Genomic DNA, 14,993 nt, shown 5'->3' on the forward strand with positions numbered 1-14,993 from the left:
CACAACCACCTCACTACTCGTCCCCTTCCCCACAGACCCACCTCTCCCTGCACTCTCCCCGCACCCCCACACAAAAAGCTGTCCCGGTTCTGCTTCTCCCTCGTCACAAATATAGATGGGTAAGTTCTTTGTTTTGGCAGCCAGCAGGATAAGTTACGGGAGTCCTGTTCTGGAAATCTATATATGCACTGAATGTTACGGCTTACGAATGAGTGTATAGCGAGATCTCATGGCAACGTAACGGACAAGTCATGGTTCCCGGTAATAGCCCTTACTGGTATTGCTGAACCATTTTTTTTTATTTAATAGTTAACTCCTGGCGATTACATAAACTATATCTTTACAAGTTAGAAGGTTAAGGTTATCTTACAAACTTCATGCTGGTTGCAAATAGTATACATCAAATTTTAGGACCAAAGAGTCGAACACAAAAACTTATATTCGAGAGCTACAAGACAAAAGAAGCATTTTTCATAAAGTTACCTATTATTGTGTTACAGCCTCTGCTGAATAAGTAATATCTTAGAGCCCAGTATGTCATTCTTGGTAAGACTAGAACAAATCACAGGTGGCTCAGAAGAAAAGATGCTGGCAGATAGTCCGTGCTGAATATGTACAGTACGAGCAGTAGCCGGACAACGGGAACGTATACCAGTATTGTCTCACCAGTCGCTAGTCAGTCAAACAGCTGCATGCGATTCACGAGTCAGCTTTTGGCCATCCCTATTTACAGTATATTCTGATGGTCACAGCAGATGTGGACACAGCTGGAAAGTCTAACTGGTATCAGCTGATCGCAGCGTTTAGAACACACTGCACTGAAATGGCGTGTTGCGTCTTCGTCAGGCACCGTCGACGTCGCTGTCGTCGTCGTCATCACGGGGAAATTGGTCACGAACTGACACACTCACGCGGCACAAGATTTCGTCACGCCCGCGAGAAAGCTGATCTTTCTCGCTAACGGCTGAGGTGAAATGAAACCAGGGCGAAAAAAACATGACAAAGGCTCTACGTGTTTTGGATGTCATACTACGACCTCGGCTGAAATTGAAAAGTGTTGGGTGTTACAACGCGGTAACTCTAACCTGAAAAAAGATCTCCAGCGCCTTCCAGTTCAGTTGATGGTCGTGTAGTCATACTGGAGGGTTGATTGGCTAGTAACCAAGGAGACTCGTACCTACCTCATAACTGAGGTTCATCGTGTGTCGTGCAACCGCGATTTAGTACTGACGTCATGGGAGTGGCTCAGTTCCTTCCGGTGTAAACAAACTGGCTATATCTAACCGTATTTTCGTCACTTTTGGAGGACTTCAAACACCTCTTTCATGGCGATTTACAGTAGTTTGATATCGATAAATTATACATAAACAACATACGGGAGAAAATTACCATGTCATATACAGACATAAACTGGTAAGGAATGGGCAAGTGGCAGCCTTCTAACCCAGCCAGATTATAGACCAAAGAGCAATAACGTTCGAGAGTTTTTGCCTGACCTATCCTAACTTAACCTGATCCATCAAAACCCAATCTAAACTGGCCAAACCTAGTCCTAGTCCAACCTTACCCAACTCAAACCAACTGAACCTAACCCAATCACACCCAGTATAACCTGTTCTAACCCAACCCAATCCTGTCCATCCCAGCCCAACCCAATCTAATCCAACCCAACCTTACCTAACCCAACCACACCAAGAATAACCAGATCTAACCCAACCCAACCCAACCCAACCAAACCAAACCAAACCAACCCAACCAAACCAAACCCAACGAGAATACGTCTCAACGCCAACAAACGCACAACAATTCATTCCCGCTGAGTTGAAACAAAGACTTGGAAGAATTTGAGCAGTGAGAGGCAGAACAATGGCTCATAAAGTGGTGTGTGTGTGTGTGTGTGTGTGTGTGTGTGTGTGTTGAAGGGCTTGTGAGTGTCTGTGATGCAAGCTAATGGCGCCAACTGGGTCACTCTCACTCTCTCACATTAATTCACTCACACTCACTCACTCACTCACAGTTACTCATTCACACTCTCTCAATCACTCACATTCACTCTCTCTCACACTCACTCACATTCACTCACTCTCTTGCACACTAAGTCAACATTTACTTTCCTTACTGCCCGTGTTTTAAGCTGGCCATATAAGGGTTACTTCCTCGCCCATTCACTCGTACTCACTCTCTCAGTCACTCTCCCACTTTCACTCACTCTCTCACACTTCATTAAGTCACACTCTCCCTCCTTACATCGTCCCCTGCCTCACTTTCATCTTTATCTGTGTTGCAAGGTGATGCCAACTGTGTCACTCTTAACCCACTCACTGACTCACTCTCACATACTCTCACTCACTCACTCTGTCGCTAACTCACTTGTCCACCCACTAGTCTTTCAGTTACACACTTCCTCCCCCCTCTCAAGCTTTCCCCCTTACACACACACACACACACACACACACACACACACACACACACACACACACACCTTACTTCCTGCCCCCATTCCGCCCCCTAACCCCCCTCCCCTTCCCTCACACTCTCCCTCTCCCTTCAACTTCCTCAGTGTTTAGTGTTGCAATTTAGTGCTAAGAAGGTCACTCTTACTTTCTCACTCACTCACTTGCTTACACTCTCACTCACTCACTCATTGCACTCATTCAAACTCACACTTACCCACTTTCACACCCATTCACTCACACTCTCTCTCATCTCCTTACACTCTTAGTAACACTCTCACTCTCTCACTCACTCACATTCACATTCATCACCCTCTCAAAACAAACTTTCAACATATTTACGAAACATTTATAATTTCTTACGCACTGAGACAGGAATTTTTTCGATTGTATAACGCCGCTAGGGGGATTAGGCTGGTCATATATCCTTAAATTACTGGACTACAGAAGCCTAGCCTAGGGGCCCTACGCTCGAAGCGATTTCTATTTACTTATTTATTTATTTTGCCTTTAGTGTACTTATCTTCATTGCCAACAACAATCTTCGCTCACATTCTTCTCTCACCGTCTACCACTCTCTCTCTCTCTCTCTCTCTCTCTCTCTCTCACACACACATACACACACATACGAGAAGGAATGTGTCCTCGAACCACATTATTACCTTGATATTTCCTCGGACAAGCACAAGAGTGACCTTCCTCCCAGCAGCAGTAAACAGCCTCACAATACGGAACTCTACATCACACACCACCACACTTCCTCATCACACACCACCACACAACACCACACTTTATCACACATCCTCCCTACTACACACATCACCATACAGCACCACATCATACCTCCCCATCACACACTCTCCCCACTACACACCACCATCGCTCCAACTTCATCACATCCTCTCCAATACAAATCTCACCACACAGCACCATGCCTCACTACACCATACCATCACACCTCTCAAAATAGCATCGTCACACATAACCTCATCACACACCTCACCCACATCGTCGTCAAAACACGCGACACCAAACTACTGCCCACACTTCCTTATCACATACCATCACAACTTACCACCACACTTCCTCACCCTGCACCATCAAGGTTCCACACTGCACCACACCACACACTCTACAACACACCACCACACCACACGCCACTTCAACACACATCAGCCCACCACACTCCATCGCACCTAACCACACCCAACCACACATTACCATACACGCCACCAAACACCACGCCTCGACACACCGCACACCACCATAGTCTACTGCATCACATGCCTCATCACACACCACCACACCTGAGCTCCTACAGTTCATCCAAGGTACACCTGAAGGTTTCCCAACAACTTTCACACGTCACAACTTTGCACAATTACCCACCGACCGTACTGGGATATGGCACAGAAGTCTCGTTATGGGCAAGTGTGATGGTGCTGGGAGAGGTGATTTTGGGACGTGTTGGTGGGGTTTACAGATCAGCGAAAATAGTCTTGAAAATGAAATGGAATCCTTAGTCAGCTCCCTACAACATTCGAGATTTGAGCTAGTGGTCTTAGTAACTGCAACCCACCCTCCACTGATCCACCTCCTGTCCCACTGTCATACCTCCCTCGTGCAAGTAACCCATAATGACATCTGTGTTATGCAAGAGATGTGAGTCACGCAGCACTGTCTGAAGGTCTGTGCAGTATTCATGTCTGCTCGGATGTGACGTTAAATATGTCGGCCATGAGACAGTGTGCATTATAACCCACATTTAATATAGGTGACTGACATCCTGCTCTACTAGCCTTATCCTTGACTTCAGGAGATACCATAGCTATAATCTCCACTATAACGAACAGCCATGAGAGGACCAGATCAATGTATATGTCGCTACTTGCTTTCCTGTGTCCTCCTTTGTACGGTACATGTCGCAGAGCAAACGAGAAAGGTCAGAAGGCAGGCTCAGTCGTCGCCACATACACTGTCTACAGTAATAATCGGTGTGTTGGTTCACAAGATAATGATTAAAAAAAAAAAAAAAAAAAAAAAAAGCACTGAAATGGGATGCATATGAGATACACAATACTTTGAAATCATTCTTTTAGCCCAGAAACATTGTCAGAGAATATACTCATATACAGTGACTCAACTCACTGACACTGACATTTGTTTAGTCATTCTTACCAAACGGAAAAATAAACAAAAGTCAGAGAAAGTTTATGCAACGCCGAGGGTGACTCAAGATGACTGTACGGAAATCGCCCCGCAAAGTGAGCCAAGCCTGCGGTCACGGGTCAACCACAACACCGCGCTGGCAAGTCAAGGCCGGTCCACTCCCCCAGGGCACACCGTCAACCCCACTGTGATACCGTAACAGCCACTCTCTTGTTACCACCTTTGATTCCGAGACCCGAGGGTAGGTTACCGTAGTTCAAATATTAATGAGTAGGAGACCGACCTACATCCGATAGCATTAAATGGTCAAAAAATTTCCATTCACCTCTAGTGCACTGAACCATGCGAAGACAAGACCGTCACTTCGAGTGGTGCGTTCCGAACACTAGACCACCAAGAACCTTCAATAATTACACAATTTCTGGGTGACGAAACGTTCTCAAGGGCGCGTTTTCTAAAGTGAACCTCAACTGACTTCTGCAAGTGAGGGTAAAACGCGAAACACATTTATAATTCCGCAAACTGGAATAATCCCCCACTGACGACCTGCACAATGGACGGAGGATCACATGTTAGGCAGCATTAAGGTCTCTAGTGAAAGATCCTACAGGCGGCCATGGAGAATGTTCCTAATCTTCACTCTCATGGACCTCTAATGGTAACAAGAACAAAATAACAAGAACAAACACTGTAAGTAGACGACGCGGAAAAAAGGTCATTGTTACATGTCTATTTTCTGTTCTGACCCTTAGGACACTGGTCAGCACGAGTAGAAAAATTATTTAACGAAAAACATGGGATCACACACACACACACACACACACACACACACACACACACACACACACACACACACACACACACACACACACACGAGAGAGAGAGAGAGAGAGAGAGAGAGAGAGAGAGAGAGAGAGAGAGAGAGGGGCAAGCCAGCAGCGAGAGGGAGTCACGGCCTTAACCTACTTCCACACCACGTCACCACCACTCTCACTCTCTTCCATCCACATCTCTCTCTCTCTCTCTCTCTCTCTCTCTCTCTATCTATCTATCTATCTATCTATTTACCGTGTGAGAGCTCATTCTATCTTACTCCCCACATCCTCTCTTCATCTTACTCTTCGTTGGTTTACCTATTTCGGCCTCTCCACTCTCATAAACTCTCCTAGTCAGTCTCTCACCCTTCATACTTCTCCATATGGTCAAACAACATTCAGTTTACGGGGCAACCACAGAAATCTGCATCTTGAACAGTCTCGTGCAAAAATTCGCCTAATATTCCATCTTCCCCTCTCTTTCCTCTGGTAGCTACTGTTCCTACGCTGAGAGAAGCTCGATATGTTTCTCTGCCCATAGCTGGTTCTCTTTGATATGATGCGTCTGAGACAGAAAGTGACGGACAAACTTATTTTTTTTCCTAACTTAATAACAAAACCTTGCACTACACATTATTACGGACTCAACAGCTGACATTCCGAGTTTGGTCCAGACTGATGTCCTATGAGGGGGTGATTTAGATACTTCTGTGTTCTCGTGACTGAGCACCGAAGTGAAGTATGGGTGGCAGGGTGAGTAGAGTTTTGCAAGTACATTAGTCGGTGTGTGTGTGTGTGTGTGTGTGTGTGTGTGTGTGTGTGTGTGTGTGTGTGTGTGTGTGTGTGTGTGTGTGTGTATAAGAAAGAAGAGAAGACTGATGTCCTCTGAGGGGTTGTATTGGTCGCTTTCGTTCTCCTGCGAGCGGGCACGCCGTCGCAAGTGGTCGTCCCCATCAGGACAAACGCCTCGCAGGAAAAGCTTTTTTTTTTTTTTTTTTTTACTATCATTAACCAAATTTCTGGCAGAGAACTAACTACTACTAATTTTTTCGCCTAACAGGAGACAATTTTACAATGCTAAAAAACAACCATGGGCACCGAAAATTAATAAAATTATCACACTAATGTTTTGGACGAAAATAAAGAACTTATTTCCTTATAACTACGGGCGGCCGTTATCATTCAGGAGAAGGATACTTATACCGCAGCCAAAGGGTTAAATGTCATAATTAAAACAAAGAACTGCTGGAACAGGGATTCAACTGACCTGGTGTGTTGATGGTATGAGGGGAAGATGACGTGAATGGAGTGTGCGAGGGTGAGAGTGTGGTGTGGTGACGTTGAGCAGAGCCTGGCCACGTCCGCCCAGCACCGCTGACTCCCGCACACTGGCACCAGACTCCCGCATCACGCCCACCATCAACTCTGAACTTTCGCGGCAGGGAAGTGGCCATGAGAACTTGAGAGCCTCCAGTATTCATAAACTCTCCTGAAATCAATTATAAATTCTCCTGAAATCAACCTGTGTATAAGACCAATTGTTTATGCTTGTATCTTCACTCATACAGCTACCAAAAATTGCAAAACCAAACTAGAATGATTGAAAAAGTGAATAAAACATGCAAATAAAATGAGTAATGATATTATCAACTGGAGATTTACTGACAGAGTCACCTAAACTTACGGTGTATATAGAATTCCTTGTTCATGCTTTTATCCTCACTCATACAGCTGTCATACACTTCACAGCCCCACTAGAGCGACTGCCAAAACAAAGAAAGAACCAAACAAAATTATTCTTGATACTTGACGACTATAGAGACTTCATTACCTAGGAAATTGCTTAAGATTCTTGATAAATATAAAACCTGCTTCGTAACCGCTATGTTAGTAATGGACGGCAGGTACGTACAGGAGGGGACAAAAGTTTGACTACATTTGCACCTTCTTGGTTTATCACTTTCCTCTGTTTGCTGAATTCCTAGGCTTAAAGAGGTTTGATATGTTTCCCTAACCATACATGACGATTCTATAACTCTCCTCTGTTCACTAGTATTCCTAAGCTGAAAGACGCTTGGTATGTCATATTCCTAATCTAAGAGAGTCTTGGTATGTTTCCCTGCCCATACATGAAGATTCTAACTCTCCTTTTCTGGCTAATATTCCTAAGCTGAGAGAGGCTTGGCACGTTTCCCTACCTATGGATGATGAGTCTATAACTCTCGCCTGCTGGCTAATATTCCTAAGCTGAAAGACGCTAGGTATGTTTCTCTGCCTATGGATGGTGCTTCTCGTCGATATGATACTGTGCGTTAGTAAGGAGGAAAGTGACGGACATAGCCACAAATGTGAAGCAGACGCAATGGAATATTAGACAGTGACTTAGTATGATTCTCCGCCCACAGATGATTCTCTGTAATAACATGCGTCAGGGAGGGAAGTGACGAATATGCCCTAATTGTGAAGTAGACGCAGAAGAAAGAGGTATAGTATGTTTCTCTACCCGCAGATATTTTCTACTGATATGATGCGTTAGCAAAGAAAGCGAGGGACATGACTGAAGTGTGAAACATAATTATACTCTTTTCACGTTACTCTGGCCTAAACTTGATATTTATTTATCATGAATGATGGGTTGTAACAACAGATTAACGTTAGAATATGATGCTAGTCAGGAAGAAACGCTATGAAAAGGATGTAGAGCCGCAACACTGTCTTTTTCTGACACTTAGCCACATGAAATACAGTACAAAAGGGCGAAAATCCGGATCAGGGTAAGTTGAAAGGAGTACAGTGAATTATTAGACAGAGATTCAGTATGTTCTGCTACCCATAACTAATTCTCTTAGACAGAATACGTCAGAGAAGAAAATGATGGACATCCCTAAAGTGAGAAGCAGACGCAACGGAATAGTATGTGAACTTTTGTCTCCTACTGTCCATTAACGCAACGGAGCAGCAAGATCATTAGTAATCTGCTACTGGACGACCCTGTTACAGTTTCCACCTGTTGATAACAATGAGACGCCATGACGTAACTTTGTGGCCTAAATGACAAAGGTTATTCTTGTGTCACCTACGGACTGACCAAGCAAGCAGCCATGATTTATCTCTCTTCTAACGGTCCTCATTTCCACTGACTGAACCTAAAGAGATGATGTTTATGTGGCGGATCCAAAGAGGGTTTAGGGGGTTTGGATCTACCCCCCACTTTTTTTTAAAACTAGCTATGCCATTCAGGGAAAGATTACTGAAACGAAAAGGTAATTCATATATTCCAGTCCCTTATTGTATACATCTGATCGTACTGATAAGCCTTCGTAGTCTCTCACCCTACCATCCAGTCCTTCATTATCCCATCAGGCGTGTAGGGTCCTGGTGCTAGAAATTTAGTACTAACAATTAAGGTGAATGAATAACTGCTCTCTGCTGATAGGTGTTAAATGTACAGTCCCTAACCACCCCACAGATGTAAACCCTTATGAGGTCACATTCTCTCTGAGCACCAAAACCCACTGGACCATCAGGCGTTCATCTGGTTATATGTTTACTACCCAACGTAATAAATTCTTTCCCGAGCAACAACAATCCATCTGGCTTATCATTCAACGCAATCACCTAAAGGCAGCGCTACATCATCTGAGACCCACCTTATACCAAATGCTGGATCCACCTCCGTATTGTAGGTGCAGCACTTCCTATCCAGCGAGCCTGTGGAAACCTTGCTCCTTGTTCCTTCCCTCCCTACCTGGCGTCCTTGGTCCCCTGCTTGCCTGTTATGTGGCCTTTTTTGTTCACTTCAACACTACCAACCTCCCTCCTCTGTTGAGATCCCCTCCTCCCGTATATTACAGGATGATCCACGTTCCCAGGACCTGCAATACAAGTGAGGAGTTGATATAATGCTCAGCACGGGAAATTTATACTCTGTTCCCTTTAACTAATCGTAAAACTGCTCTCCCTCCATCTTGAATAATTAGCTGTAACAAGAGAAGAACATTAGAGTATCATGCTAGCCACGAAGAAGTGCTATGGAATGGATGCAGAGTAAAGTCTTATTCTGCCACTGAGCTGCGGGAGATACGTATAAAAGGAACTAAAATCTCCACTTACAGATGCTGTTAACCCGTTTAGTATGGTGTGGTCATTTTTGAATTAACCTGGCTAACGCTGAACGACTTTATGCTGCTTAAGTTTGATCTCCAGTCGTGAAGGTGTTAATTAAAAAGAAAAAGTCTCTCCTTCGCCAAGATAATCGTGGGAAGAGAAAAAGTATAAAATTAATGATACACCAACGGACTGAAGGGGTAAAGCGGTCTATGGCTCGGTTAAAAATCTTCGTTCATGAGAGTCAGACGGTAGACAAGAGAGGAGGATAAGAGAGATGGCTAAAGGTTAAAGTAAGAGTGAAGGAAGGAGATGAGAATAAGAGGGAGGACAAAAGTAAGAGGGAAGACATGAGATGAACGTATGAGGGAAGACGAGAGCTGAAAGTATGAGGAAGAGAAGAGATGAAAGTAAGAGGGAAGACAAGAGATGTGAGTATGAGGGAAGGCAAGAGATAAGAGTTTGTGGGAAGACAAGAGATGAAAGTAAGAGGAAAGACGTGAGAGGAAAGTAAGAGGAAAGACAAGAGATGAGAGTGAGAGAGAAGACAAATTATAAAGTAAGAGAGAGAGCAGGAGAAAAGAGTATGAGGGAAGACATGGGATGAAAGTATGATAAGATGCACAGTAAGGAATTAAAAGAAACAGTGATGAGATGCACCGTAAGGAATTAACATTGAAATCGTGATAAGATGCAGTCAGGTATTAAAAGAAACCGTGATAAGATGCACACTAAGGAAGGGGTACTGTGTCAAATGTTAATACTGCACAGGCGTATACATTAATCCGTGTAGGCACTGTGAAGAAACTGTGACAAGATGCACAGTGGGGAATTATCTTTATAAGGTTTTGCATTTTATGTCACTAAAGACTTGTTCTCACCAGTCCTCTGACGTCTGTGTAACGGTGCTGTCCGACTCTCTCTCTCTCTCTCTCTCTCTCTCTCTTTCTCCTTCAATCCGATGACGTCTTTGTTATATTTTTGCTATAGACTACTTGAATCGATTTTAGGGGACTGCTTTAGTGCTGAATGGGGTAGTGAAGGCTGGATCTGACCCATTCCGCTTGAAAAAAGTCGTCTGGAGGTAGCAACTGACTAAAAAAATATGTTACCAGTGTGAAGGGGTAAAACAAAGCATTTCCGATCATAATATGAAGGCTGTATCTAACCCCCCCGCCTTTCCAATTCGAGAATTCTCCCCTTCGCTGACAAAAAGAAAAAAAAAGTCGTTTGGATGCAGCAATACACTAAAAAGTAGGTTATCAGAGTGAAGGGGCAATAAAATAAAAAATAAAACGTAAAAGGTATTTCTGATAATATATAGACTTACTTATCCTGCAGACAGGTTTTTATATCCTTGACAGATACGGAACCTGTCGAACCGCAACTGTCCTTCACATAACATCCCGAGGGCCTATACCGGAGAGGGACGCCTTCACGTGGTGGCACCGATATGACAAGGAGGGTCCACTGTTCGGTTAGGCAAACATCCGTCATCTCCCTTCCTATCCCCCAGAAAGAGGATGGTGGACTGCAGCAGGAGCCTCGCCACACAATGCAAGCCTTCCTGGACCTGACGCCTGTTCCTCTAGTATCTAACTTTTTTTTTGGTCAGTGAAGCACCCGAGTTTTTTGCAATTTGCGTTAAGTTTCCCAGACGTGTGTGTGTGTGTGTGTGTGTGTGTGTGTGTGTGTGTGTTCTTCCCATCATAATTAAGCTCCATTAGCCTTACTGTTATCTATACCTAAAAACCATAACGAATGGATCCTTATTACAGTGGCGGATCCAGGAAGGAGGGTCTCTCCCTCTCCCTCTCTCTTGCCAGATCTTCTAAATACTGACACAAGCAATACGTTTGAGAATTCCTTGTGGTATGAATTTGATCCTGTTTATGAACGTTTGTGGCATATGATTTTAAAGGATTTGTTGGGCAGATGTGGCAAGATTTTAGAACCCCCCAACTCCCTTAATAAATGCTGGATCCGCCCCTTTAACCCGCTGATTTTTTTTTTTCTCTTGTCATCTCTAACGATTCTACTCGGCTTAAGAGACTTTTCGAACTGGAGGGGGTAGGAAAAAAAAAAAAAATAGCCAACCCCCTCAGTACGAGAGCCTTTCTCCCAGTGGCGTACCTGAGGGAGGCGGGGGGCCTGTTTGAAACTGCCCCCCGGGCCCCCAAAAGTCCTAAAAAATTATAAGCTAATATATATATATATATATATATATATATATATATATATATATATATATATATATATATATATATATATATATATATTTATCATCCCGACAATCCCGGCTGAGATATTAGATAAGTTTTGAGAATGAGGGGGCCTAGGTTCTTTGCGGGGGCCCCTCTCCAGGAGGGGGGGCCCCGTAAAGAACCTAGCCCCCCTGGGGGCCCCCGCAAAGAAAATGAACCTAGCCCCCAGATCTCTGCCCCTGCTTTCTCCTAACTTAAAATCGTCTGGCAGCAACAAGAATAACCTAAACTGACGTCAGCTGAATTCAAGGGAGTAATGAGAGCTTGATACAGTGACCTCCTGCTCTTCTGAAACTGAAACAGGGCAATGATGAAACTGGTTGTGGGCTAGAAGTGTGGGGGTGGGGAGTATTGGTTGAGGGGAGGGGAGGGAAGGGGGTGACACGTAATGCTCATGCTGTAAAGGGATTTTAGAACGGTATGGGGACTCTTGAGTGGGAGGCCTTCACGTGGTGGCATTTATGTGGCAGAGCGATTCTGCTGTCCGGCCATACAAAACGACCCTCAGCTCCCTCCCTAATCCCCCGAAAGGATGGCGGATCTCGGAAGGGCATTTTCAGCCGGCACTCCACCGGGTTCGCATTCAGATGAGCCTGGGGCCACAACACCAGATATGGCCCCTCCCGTCCCCTTCTTCTCTTCTTGGCTCCCTCTTACACCTTCTTCTCTTTCTGGCCTCCTCCTGCCCCTCCTCCCCCCGTGCTGTGGGCGTCCCTCACACGGCCACTTTCATATCTACACCGAGCTTGACCTCGACATCCTGGGTCATGGGTCAGGCGAACTGGTGGGGCAGGTTCCAACACCGGGTGTTGGTTCACACCTACACCACCACAATCACACCACATCAGACCATTGTCACACCACACTAAACCACACCACATCATCAGCACCATATCACCTTACCATCGTACTATTGCACTCCCCTTCCACACCGACACCGCCATCACCAGTGCCTGGGTTGCCTCACAATGATGCCATCTAGGGCACAGGCACCAAAAGGATCAAACACCCTTTGAAGGAAATTGAGCAATAACGGCTTTCATGATCACCTTATGTATTCCTTATATGAGCAACATTTTATGCCCACATACCTTTGAATCCTGCACCGTTTAACTATCTATAAAAAAAAAATGCATTCAGGCACAACCTCAAATGTTAAGTTACTACCAATAAAGAGGCACCTCAAATTTTAAGTTACTACCAATAAAGAGCTGTGGTAGTATTTATAAACGATTCTAACCAATTCATAAAAGACGACCATGAGTTCACTGTTATAGCGGACACTAAGACAGTTTTTATTTCATCATTTGTTCAATTTAACTCCAGTTTGATTTTGAAGTTTTCCGTAGCTGTGTGAGTGGAGACAAATGTAACCCAGCCTGCACAACTTAAGCTCAAAGGAATTCATAAAAAAGAAAAGAAAAAGCGATGTCTAATGCATTGATGTCTAATGCTATTTACATCAGATAATAAAATCGGCCTTGGGTAAACCTTTGCCTACCACGGGTTTCCCTCTTACGAAGGAAAAAAAATACTAAAATAATAATCCGGCCCTAAGCAATAAAATTTTAACTATTGGCCTTGGATGCTGTTCAGAGAAATTATTCTTATTGCAAACCGCTACTACCAGCATATGCTTTACAGGTAACTTTTTTTTTTAAGCTTCTCTCTCTCTCTGACTTAATTCTTTCACTATAGCCATCCTCTCTCTCTCTCTCTCTCTCTCTCTCTCTCTCATGTGCCGCTCTTTATTTCGTCCCTTTCTCCCCATATACGGACACGGACAGTATATATGGACTCGATGTGTGCGAGAGGATGGTTCGTTTGTCGTGGGCAGATGGTATTATTACTAATGAGGGAAAAATACACCTGGAGGTAATTTATCGTGGTCACACCCCTTACAGGATGCGGCGTCGGGAAATGTTAGACAGAAGGAGAGATAAAGAAACAGGTTGATTGACGGACAGACTGATATATATATATGGACAGACGGACGGACAGACAGATACTGACATGCATAGATACAGAGATATAGACAGAGGTAGATGTATAGACTGATAGATAAGATAGATATACAGACAGATACACATAGTTAAGATAAAGATGGAAACAGACAGACAGATATGAGTAGACAGACAGACGGAGACAGATATAGATATCGATAAATAGCCACACACAGGTGACTGATACAGATGAACAGACCGAATTCAGGAAGCAAGCACATATCAAGGTTACATGCATGTTTTATGACAGAGGAGCGGTATTTAATAATGATCAGCAAATATCGCCTGTCTAAAGCGGTAAAGGCAGGCGAGTTTTGTACCAAATAAGATCCCCTTCCTCATCCCTCATGTGTTGCTGTCAGTGTCTGGACTCTAGTTTCTGTTGCCTAACCCCGGGCCCCTACACTCCTGATGGGACAAGACAGGGATGGATGATGGATGGATTTATTAACTGCCTGTCTTAACTACTCATGAGCGATAGATAATACAGCAATGTGTGTGTGTGTGTGTGTGTGTGTGTGTAATTCACCGGGTCGGTCAGGATCACCTGATGGTCGTGATCGTCAGCTTTTACCCTCCCGGAAGGGAGCTGAGAGCTCATATAGTCCTATCTAAGGGCAAGGCTGTGACCTTCACACACGCACACACCCGTCCCCTTGCTCAAAGGGGACAGTAACCACCCACTTCGTCAGTGAAACTTTTCACAACCTGAGCGAGGCGCGAACTCCTGTCTACCAGACGGCAAGCGAGAACGTTACCACTGCACCAGCGAGCGGTGTAGTGTGTGTGTGTGTGTGTGTGTGTGTGTGTGTGTGTGTGCGTGAGTGCGCGCGCCTTTGGGTGTAGACTAATGGTATGTTCCCAGAGGACCAGTAGTGCTTGTTTTCATAGCACACGAACATACTGTATATACTTACTGCTCATCAAAAAACTCGCACTCGTCCAACCTGCTATTATCCCACAATATTTTTTTTTCTTTAATCTACCAGAATCTGGACATAAGCTAGGATGCCAGTTCCTGAGAGGCAGCGGTCCATCTATAACACCAAGTGAGAGCCATCATCTTGTGATATGCTGAGGATATCACATTCAGATCTGGTATTATGGTACTGAATGAGGAGTTTCCCTACTCCACAGAGTGGGCTGGATCCAGTATTTCTCCAGGATGGAGGAGGAAGTGGT

Source organism: Coenobita brevimanus, chromosome 111, assembly GCF_032717465.1.
Source record: "Coenobita brevimanus isolate Jiangsu-jjx chromosome 111, ASM3271746v2, whole genome shotgun sequence".
NCBI lineage: Eukaryota > Metazoa > Arthropoda > Malacostraca > Decapoda > Coenobitidae > Coenobita > Coenobita brevimanus.